Here is an 11,293-nt window from a genome sequence, read left to right on the forward strand (position 1 = left end):
ATATGCTGCCAGTAGGTGGACTGAATGGGCTATACAGAAGTCCCATAGGAGGAGCGCCTCGTGACAGAGGGGAGAGGATCGGGACCCGCCCCGCTTGTTTATGTAGAACATGGCGGTAGTGTTGTCCATCAGAACTGACATGCTGTGGCCTTCTATGGTAGCGTGAAAGGTCTGGCAGGCGAGGCGAACTGCCCTTATCTCCTTCAGATTGATGTGAAGCAACTTTTCTTCCCTGGACCATAAGCCCTGGGTCCGTAGGTCCCCAAGGTGCGGCCCCCAGCCCAGGTCCGACGCATCTGTTACTAACATCAGAGTGGGTTGCGGGGTGGTGAAAGGGACCCCTTCGCAAACCTGCTGCTGATCGAGCCACCAGCGGAGGGAGTTTGACACCCGAGCTGGGATTGTCACTACTAGGTCTAAGGGGTCTCTGTTGGGGCGATACGTTTGGGCCAGCCACAACTGTAACGGTCTGAGTCTTAGGCGGGCATGTCTGACTACATGTGTCCAAGCCGCCATGTGCCCCAAGAGTTGCATACAGCATCTGGCCGTGGTCATGGGGAATTGTTGGCTGGAGCTTACGACCCTTTGAATGGCCAGGAACCGTGACACTGGAAGGCTTGCCCATGCCGCCACCGAGTCCAGGACTGCTCCTATGAAATCCAGTCTCTGCGTGGAGATCAGTGAGGACTTGGGTACATTGACCAGTAGACCGAGCTTGCGGAACACCTGTAATGCCAGTGCCACGTGGGAGCGGACCTTGTCCTCTGACCTGTCCGCAAGGAGCCAGTCGTCCAAGTACGGGTATACCCGCATCTTTCTTTTTCGAAGAAAGGCTGCCACCATGGACATGCATTTCGTGAACACTCGCGGGGCCGTTGCTAGGCCGAAGGGCAAGACCATAAATTGGAAATGGTGTTGGTTGATGGTGAAGCGCAGGAACCGCCGGTGGGCCGGGCGGATGGCGATGTGAAAGTACGCATCTTTCATATCGAGGGCAGTGTACCAATCCCCCGGATCCAGGGATGGGATAATAGCGCCAAGGGAGACCATACGAAAACGTGCCTTGACCAAAAATTTGTTTAGTTTGCGTAGATCCAAAATGGGACGGAGGCCCCCTTTTGCTTTGGGAATGAGGAAATATCTGGAGTAAAACCCTTTCCCCCTTAGGTCCGGAGGGACCTCTTCCACTGCTCCTACTTTGAGGAGGGCCCGCACCTCCTGCATAAGGAGTTGCTCGTGAGAGGGGTCCCTGAAGAGGGACGGGGATGGGTGGTGGGAGGGAGGGGGCGAGGAGAACTGAAGGGTGTATCCCACCTCCACTGTGCGAAGGACCCAGCGGTCTGATGTTATACGGGACCAAGCACGGTAAAAATGGGACAGGCAGTCCCTTAAACATAAAGGAGGATCCGGTATAAGGGTCGGTACGCTGTCCTCGATTGCGGCTTCAAAACCCTTGCTTATTTCCCGGCTGCGGCTTGCCATGGCCGTGGTTTTGGCCCTGGTTAGGCGTGTTGTTACGTCTACGCCTGTTATCCCTGCCCCTTCTGCGGTACGGTTCCTGTCTAGGACGAGGGTGGTATTGCCTCTGTGGTGGGTGGGGCTTAAAGGGTTTCCTCTGTGTCACTGGGGTGTGCATTCCCAACGACTTGAGGGTTGCTCGAGAGTCTTTGAGGCTATGCAATCTGGCATCCGTCTGGTTTGAGAACAAGCCTGACCCTTCGAACGGGAGGTCTTGCAAGGTGTTTTGTACCTCTGGGGGAAGGCTGGAAGCCTGTAGCCATGCCGAGCGCCTCATCACCACTCCTGACGCGATTGTCCTGGCCGCTGCGTCCGCGGAGTCAAGGGAGGCCTGCAAAGAGGTTTTGGCTACTGCCTTCCCCTCGTCCACCAGGGCAGTGAACTCTGGTTGTGAACCCTGGGGCAGGGAGTCCTTAAACTTGGAGACTGATGCCCAGGAATTGAAGTTGTGTCTGTTCAGAATCGCTTGTTGGTTTGCGATCCTCAACTGGAGGCCCCCGGAGGAGTAGACCTTCCTACCAAATAAGTCCAAGCGCTTTGCCTCCTTGGCCTTGGGGGCCGGGGCTTGCTGGCCATGCCGCTCTCGTTCGTTGACCGCAGAGACGACCAGCGAACAGGGCGCTGGGTGAGAAAAAAGGAAGTCGAACCCCTTGGAGGGGGCGAAGTACTTCCTCTCTACGCCTTTCGCAGTTGGTGCGCTGGAGGCCGGTGTTTGCCACACTGTCTTGTAGTTCGACTGTACTGTTTTTATGAGCGGGAGTGCAATCCTGGAGGGCCTTTCCAGGCTTAGGATGTCAACCACGGGATCCTCCTGCTCTAGCCTCCTCCGCCTGCAACCCCAGATTGAGGCTACTCGGCGGAGCAGATCCTGGTGCGCCCGATGGTCAATCGGGGGAGGGCCAGACACTGTCGTGCCTGCCACGGCTTCATCTGGTGAGGAGGAAGAGGTTAGGGCCTTCTGAGCGTCCTCCTCTTCCTGCAACTCCGCGCCTACTGGGCGCTCCTCTGGGGTCTGGTCCTATAGTGTGGGCCTGAGACGGTGCCTGGCTCGGTGCCGAGTCGGCTCTCTCTCGCTCCGGTGGTCTGGAGACCGTGGCCTCCTTGCGCGAGGAGGGGCGCCCCTGCGGGGAGCGGGACCGGTGTCTCGAGGGGCCAGATCTCGAGGTCCTGGACGGGGGGCCTTGCTGGTGGTAGGCCCAAGAGGTCCAGAATGGCCATTGCCCTGGCTGGCCCCACTGTGGGTGCCAAGCAGCTTCGTGTTCCCTACCAGCCGGTGCCCTGTGGGCAAATCTGCTGGACTGGCCCGAGTCTGCCTCCGAAACCAAGGACGGTGACCTGGATGGCCACGGTGGTGCCGTGGGACGGTGCCGGTCCGGAGTCGGAGAGTAGTACCTCCGTGACCTGGACCTGGACCGGTACCGGTGACCTCGGGACCGGGAACGACTGTGAGTGGTCGGTCTTGGGGATCGCGTGGCTGACACGTCCCGGTGCCTACTCGAGTAGGGCTGCTGTGTTGGTGCCGGGCGCTTGTTGGGGCCCGACGGCTGTGCGGCCCTCTGCGCCGAGGGTAGCCGGGAGTCCACCGAGGCGGAGCTCGACCGGGAACGGCGCCAAGATGGTGACCATGATGGGCGCACCATTGCCGGCTTGCCTCTGGATGGCAGTCTTGGCAGATTATCTTTGGCTTGGAGGGGGCCCTCAGCGGACAATTCGATGAGGTCCTTTGCTGCCTCAAACGTGTTCAGGGTGGAGAGTTGTTCCAAAAGCTCCTCCAGCCCTTCCTCCCCACTCGATGCGCCTATCCCGGGGCTCGACGGGCCTCTCGGCGCCGGAGCCACTGGCACCGGGATCTGTCCTGGGGTCGCCACTTCCTTAGGCGCATTCGAGGTCTTCGCGGGCGCTGCCCTCTTATGCGGGGAGCGTCCTCGGGCCTTGGGTTGGCCCTTCGATTTTGCCGGCGAAGATGACCGGTGCCGTGGGCGGTCTTGCTGTGTCGGTGCCGTCGGCTTATGATGCCCCGCAGGTGCCAGATCACGAACCGATGCCGGGGCACTCCACACCAAAGTTGACGGTGTCGCGGCCTGATGTGTCGAAGTGTAGGGCTGTAATGCAGCCTCCATGAGCAGCTGCTTAAGGCGAAAGTCCATCTCTTAGTCCTGGGCTTGAAGGCCTTACAGATTTTGCAGCACTCTTTTTGGTGTGCTTCCCCCAGGCAACGGAGGCATGAGTCGTGGGGATCGCTTATCGGCATAGGCTTGCGGCACGCGGCACAAGCCTTGAAGCCTTGAGCGTGCGGCATGCCCCGCTGCCGGTGTCGGGATTGACCAAACACCTAAAACAAAGGCTCTTAACCACTACTAAAGAACTGTTAACTGCTAAGATTAACACTAGGTGCTAAAGAACTGATAATAGTTAGTGTTCTTCTTAGCAGTTAATGCTAAGGGACACTCTCAAGCGAGAGACAGAGTTGTTCCAACGCCGTCACCGACGGTAAGAAGGAACTGAGGGAGGGTCGGGCCCGCAGGGATATATATACGCTAGAGCGGGGCGCCACTCTGGCGGGAGGGGGGACCCTGCCGGCCCGACGGGAGCCGCTGAGGGAAAAAGTTTCCGACGTCCGTGCACGCAACACGCGCACACCTAATGTGTAATGGACGTGAACAATCACTCGAAGAAGAACAAGAGGAACTCAATTAAAAAATGTCAATCTTGTGATCTTCCTCTCTCAGGAAAAGGCTAATAAAGTGCTGGTTGTTCTACTGTCTTTGTTGGCTCTTTATTCATTTTACATCAATGCTTGAATAATAAGGGACTTCCATTAAATTTTATTACACAGTTTTTGACCAAGAATATGTTTGTCACAGCTATTACTTCTGCAACTTTTAGACCATAACTTAATATGAAAAACTCTATCAGTCTGATCAGCCCTTCACCGAGGGCTTGTCTACACCAGGAAAGAGTAAGGTTGGGGACTTGTTGGAAGGGTGATTCTGAGGTTTTAAATTGTCTGATTTGCTGCTGGTGAGTTATGTGGAACTGTAGTACTTCACTTTAGTTATGCTTGGTGGTTATTTTTTTATTCTCAAGTGCATGTACAGTATGTAAACTGGCTCCCTTTTGTGCGTGTACATATAGAAGTCAAAAGCAGCATGACTTAGCTGTCAAAGCGTACATGCTAGTCATGACCCTATGGTTCATCAACCAGCTGATGTGATTTTCAAGAAAACCTTATCTACAGGGGGAAATTATTCTGGAATAAGGGAAGGTATGAATTTAATAGCTATAGCTATTCCAGAATAACGCCCCATGGACGTAGTAGTTTAAAACAATTTATTGTAAAACAAAAGGATACTTGAGTGCTCATAGTTACCCATGAGACAAGATGCGTGAGGTAACATCTTTTATTGGACCAATTTCTGTTGATGAAAGAGACAGCTCTCTAGGGTGACCAGATGTCCCGATTTTATAGGGACAGCCCTGATTTTTGGGTCTTTTTCTTATATAGGCTCCTATTACCCCCTAGCCCCGTCCTGATTTTTCACATTTGCTGTCTGGTCACCCTACAGCTCTCTGAAGTAATATCAAAAGCTTTTATGTATAGCTCAACACTGTGACAACACTGCAGATATAATTTCCCATAAAAGTTTACCATGCGTTCAGAATTGGTTTGTCCTCTCCCCCTCCACCCCCCCAAATATGGCTGTCCTCATTTTTTGCCATTACAAACAACTAGCCTTATGTATTCCATATAGGACTTGTCTACATGAGGGTTTAAAGGTCTAATGTTAGCACATTAGAAAATGCATGATAACTGACATGTTTTAAAAGTCCACTGTAGACAAGGTACACTGCCCCTAACCTATCCTCCTCCATAGCCTTTAATCCAACATTTACAAAAATGGTAAAGACACATTGTCTATCCTCGACTTTTAGAATGCATTAGATAGGGCAGGATAGCTAACACATCTTAAATTCTAGTCAAAGCAAGGCCACAATTTCTACAGGTGACGTGGGCAGGAAAAAAGCATTTTTCAGAAGTCAACGTAGCAACTGGCTTGTGGCTTCATAATTTCTAGACTTTAGTTCTTTGAGTAAAAGGTAATTCTGTTGCTTAAAATAGACAATACTGTGGGAAATGATCTCATCACGTTAATGTGAGCAAGCCTGCTAAATGGCCCATTCCCAGTAATGCTGAATTCAACTACATTAGTCTTCACATAATACTTTGAAAACCTTTTATGAATTTCTGTCTAGCTTCCTGGATTCAGCATATGGCATAGATGCTGAGGAGATTACACAACCAGGAGATGCTAAATGGATTATTTCATATAAAGGGAACAAAAAAACCAGTGGTCTATTCATGAAACATCTGCTCGTCTCTGCAGGCTTCCTGTTGGCTTTTCTATTAATCCTTCAAGTGAGAGCTGACAAAGAGCACAAGAATTCAGAGTCCCTTATAAAAAGAGAGAGGCCATCCAAAAAAGCAACCTTAAAAACATAACACTGTATATTATATTAATATAATAGAATGCGGAGATGCAGTCAGAAAAGTGCTTCAGGATTGACCACACCCAGAATAGTGGATATGACCATCTACTTTCATAAGAAGAAGAAGACTGGAAAGTCTGTTGATGGTAAAAAGTGAGTATTGAGATTAGAACACAAAGATCACTATGCCATCTGCACTGTATTAGGCCCACTGCTTAGGTAGGTCATTTACTACTATATTGGACAAAAGAGTAGAATATTGCATCACGCTTCAACTTAAGGTTCTGTTTATAAACTGTTTATAAATGGTTAATAGATGTTATAAGCATATTACAGAAATGAGTAGTATGTTATACATGGTTACAAGTGCAACAATCGTAGCTGACAGATGGTTATAAGCAACCCGGTGGACTCAGACAGTTGAACCACCACTTAATAAAACATCTATTCATCATATGTTAACCTTTTATAACAGGGGTGCACAATCTTTTCCAGTCAAGCCCCCCCCCCTTAGCGGAATCTGTCTGCGCTCCCCTCCATTACTGCACAGCTAAAGCTTCCTCAGCAGCGGAGCTTGGGCTGAAGATGGAGCTGGGAGGTGGATCTGGCCTGGAGATGGCGCAGGATTGGGGGTGGAGCGGGGCTGGGAGTGTGGTGCTCCCTCTGGCATGTTCCTCCACAGTTTGGAGACCACTGCTTTTTAACTACTTATAAGTGGAATTTTATATTCTAAAGAAATTGAATCTTGCATCATCATCAACAAGGAGATGGTGTAGCAAAGATAGAAATTAGAGATGAGGGAACACCTGTGTTTAAACAGAAAACATTCTCTTCCACACAAACTCAGTTCTAAAGCATGGACAAAATTAGATCTCTTGGGACAGAATACTAAGAACTAGTTTTAGTAATTTTTAGCATACAAAGTAAATCAAAGTCTATTTCCTGGACAGAGGAACATTGTTTTGATTCACAACCATTCATAAAGTTTTGTTGTGCAAAACCCGGGACCTCTGTGGAGCTTGTCCTTGGGAAATCATGCCTGCTTGACATATTAGTATGGAAAAGAGCCACTGACAACTTTTACAGCTCAAACATCATTGTTATGAAAATGACATGTTCAGTTTATGAAGCATGCACATGATTTTAAGCCAGTTTAAGATGTAAGGAAAACATTTTTCATCTGGTACCAGTCTTCTGAAAAAAAGTTTGTGCAAAAAGTAACCAGCAGGTGGTTATTACTTCACCATCCACACTCTTCAAGTCTTAAATGCTAAACTGGATCTTCAAGCCAGAGCCTGCAGGAGTCAGTGAGGAGCCCAAACGTGATAGACACTGTCCAGCCACGTGAGAAAATGTAGTCCTTAAGCTAGTCTAAATAAACATACAAACAAAATGCTAAACACTCTTAGATGCTTCCTTCATCTCCAACTATCCTTCTGTTTCTTCCTGTTTGTCCAGATGCCTCTCACAATCAGGCCAGATGAACATAATCCAGGCTCTAGGCATACCCCACCTCAGTGCCCCAATGTGATCCTTCCCCTGCTTGTGGTGGTCACCACAAGGGCACCCCTGCACACAAGTCATCTGATAGGTTAATGGGGGGGATGACCACCATCTAGTGGAAAGTTCGGGACTCCTACTTCCCAGTGAGTGCCCCCTCTTTTCTGGTTGGCTGTGGTCAGTTCCAGAGGCGAGAACACTCAGCCCCCCTCCTACCTGAGCAGAGGATTGTGCATCAACTCCTGCCAGCACAGGCCCAGCAGAGCCATGAGAGGGAGGTGACTGGTAGGATCCTTCTCTTCCAGGCTGTCTGTAGACTAAGACACATGCCACTCCATCAGTTACTCTCTGGTGACTTTTTCTAAGTCATGTCCACAACCATGAGGCTAGAAACTCTCCCCCCTCCCCCCCCGCCCCGCCACAGAAGCTTGAAATTAAATTTGAACTAAAATAAACTACTCAAACATGAGGAAAATTATTCAGAGACCACTTGTGCCAATGCAAATAGGAACAGAGGACTGTTCTGGAGCCCAGTCTTTTATACTAGCAGAAAGAATATTACATCAACATGGTGATGCGCACTGGGCCCCCAACAGTGAAACTGTTTTAGAACAGCTCTGGTATTGCAAGGCACCTCACATGTAGCCCAGAGCTGGCATCTGCAGAAGCAGTTCCTATTACATGGTTTTCACAAAAGCATTAACAGCAGTTTTCAGACCTTCTGTAAGAAATGAGAGGAGCACTTCATTCCCCCCCTTCCCCCATACAGAGATGCATGTCATACCAGTATCTTTTAAACTTAACAGCCCATATGCAAATTCTAGCCAAGCTTCCATCCATTCTTTTTTTCAAAGCACTGTATAAAATATGTCATTAAACACACACTAAGCACATGACCATTCTGTGTAGCTACCTAGTGTAAACTAATACTGGCTCAAAGTATTTCCTACTAATCTCCTCTGCATTCTCTAACTCACAATTTTAGAAAACGAAACCTGGATTGAAGTTAATCTGGTTATAAACATATACGTTTGCATTTGCAATTTCATTCCTTGCATGTATTTTTTTTTATGCTGACCACCTTATTCCCATGTTTTTGTAGCATAACATGGCAATCAACCAAGGCAAGAAACTTTTTGACTACTCCCTGGCTTTTGTTTGTACCTTCTCCTGCTTAGTGCGTGCCATCTTCAGCCTATTTTAATGGTTGATGTTTGAGTTTTCTGTCATCATGAGCATCTTTTCTCACAAATTACATTAGTTCTTCACTTAGAGCAGCAGCATATTCAGAGGACCAGCCAATTCCCATTGAACAGCGTGCTGGCAGAAGGGAGTAAAGAATTCTGTTAGTCATTGGCCCCCTACAAGAAATTTGCAGAGATCTCATAAGAGGATCACATTCATCAAAACAGTATCCTATTCTATTAGAGATGAGCATTTCTGTGGAAGACATGAAACTTTGATTTTCAGAGCCTTTTACTCAATTGGATTTTCTGCACTGACCGAGTGCATTTCTGACCTTGTTGAGTCTTGATGTAACCTGAGGAAACAAACACAGGGAGACTGATTTGCACAGATAAGAAGTCTGTGTGAACGGAACCTGTATCTCCTGAATCCCAGAACTCTGCCTTAAACAGAAGGCCAGCTTGAATTTCTCCAATTGATTTTCTTTTGTCAGTCATGCATGCATATAGACATTTCAACTAAATGGATGGGGGACCCAAAATGGACTACTTCTTGGAATTAAGTACCAAAAGAGTTAACATCTAACAAGGTTCTGCAGCACACAACCAATTTTAAAACTTTGAACTCAGACTTGGAAAGCAAAGCCCAGTGAGTATACTGCTTTAGAAACTCATACTGGAGGTACGCTTGCCCTTCTTATGAAATATATCATAGTAGTTTCATTTCTTACCACCTGCAGGACATCCCTCCGTAAATGTGTGTCAGATACAGAATTAAAGCCTGTTGATAATGCTCACAGAACAGAATGAATAGACTAAATATATTAATTACATCTGATACGTTTCAGTTTCCTTTCTTGGACCCTTAGAAGTGACAGCTTTTTAGGAAGTACTTCTTATTGAGCACCCTTCAAATACCTCAAGGAAATTAGAAACTTGGGTGGCATATTTTAAAGCTGAGGGATCACACATCATCTAAGAACAAAAATGAAAAATGGTGAGGTCTTAACATTGCAAACAATAGGTTTGTGTTTAGCTAAAGGAGCAACTTATTTTTCTTCTTAATGGTTAAGCCATCTAAAAACCAGATGACAAAAGGAATAGACTTTTTATGCTGTCGTTTACACATAACCATGTGTCAGTTTCACAGTCAATTACTTGCAAAACAAGTGGCCTTTTCAAGATAAAAGTTTCTAACATAAGATTCTTTGATCTCAAGAGCTTATTCATTACATACATCATTAACCCATTTCAGTGGACTGCTCTACATAATAACTAGAGTAAAAGCTGTTGGAAGGTATTTATCTTAAAATCTTGATATTTCAAGAATAAGTGTTATGTCTGTAGTGTGGGAAGAAAGAATGACCATTGTAAAAACTAAAAGAAAAAATACTTCTGAGGACCCAAGAGAAAGTATGTAAAATGATTGCACCACTTGGATTACTAGGGTAGGGGGCTAGCTATCACCATGTATGACAGTACGCCACACATGCCACAATGTCGCACATCACATACTGTATCTGCCCTGTACTTTTTATATAGGTGACTTTGGGAAGTGCATCTTCTGGGCTGTAACATAAGTTTTCTTGGATCGAGGAAAAAAAAATCAGCCATATTTCTAACCCACTAGACAGAGGCTGAGAAAGTTGTCATGGCAACTGCACCTACAAAACGAGAATTTCCACTGCCAAGTCTAGTTTTATTTCTTATAACTATCTAAAGCATCAAATAAATCCCTAAGTAGATCAAGCAATGGGGACCAGCTGTAAGGGGAGGTGTATAGTCCCTCTATCCCTCACTTACAGAAGCACCAGTGGGCTTTAGTGCCCTGACATCTTCCCTGCCCAGGCTCTCAAGGAGGGCAGGCATGGGGACCAGCAGGAAGGGATTGATCCCAAACACAAACTTTCACTCCTCTGCTCGCTGAGTCACTATCCTCTACTTGGTACAACTTCACCTGGGGACTTGCAGCAACCTTATGAAAATGCCATATTGTCTTCTTAGCAATAACCACTTAATAGCAGAACAATCATCACCTCAATCATCTTAACTAACTGATCTGCTCCTAATTAATTGCCTGATTCATTAATGTATATTTGATCTGCTCAACTGGGTCATCAGCTAAATGATTACTTTGCTGTTCCCCTACCAAATTCTGCTCTGACATGCACGTGTTCACTTCAGAGTTAGCCCAAGTGATCAGCGCCTACGTCTAAGCGCCTGGATTGGCCTAGATGAGGTGTGAGAAGTCAATCTGCAAAGCCATACTTGATTTACTGGGTCTATATTGGTGCTGCACTCACTCATACAAGACACTAGCACTTCTGGGATCAGATCCCATGGTTCTTTGCACTTCAGTAAGATAAGAGGCTCTCTGATGCTTTCCCAGTGAATTGTGGGAGAACTTGTGTGTTCCTCTGGACATCCTGGAGCAGAATTGTGGGAAGGCACTGGAAGACTATCTGCACCCAAGTGACGAGTTTCAGAGGGGTAGCCATGTTAGTCTGTTTCAGCAAACAACGAGGAGTCTTGTGGCATCTTAAAGACTAACTAATTTATTAGAGCATAAGCTTTTGTGGGCTATGACCCACTTCTTCAGATGT

The sequence above is a fragment of the Terrapene carolina genome, unplaced genomic scaffold (assembly GCF_002925995.2).
Source record: "Terrapene carolina triunguis isolate 2854851 unplaced genomic scaffold, T_m_triunguis-2.0 Scaffold23, whole genome shotgun sequence".
Classification (NCBI taxonomy): Eukaryota; Metazoa; Chordata; order Testudines; family Emydidae; genus Terrapene; species Terrapene triunguis.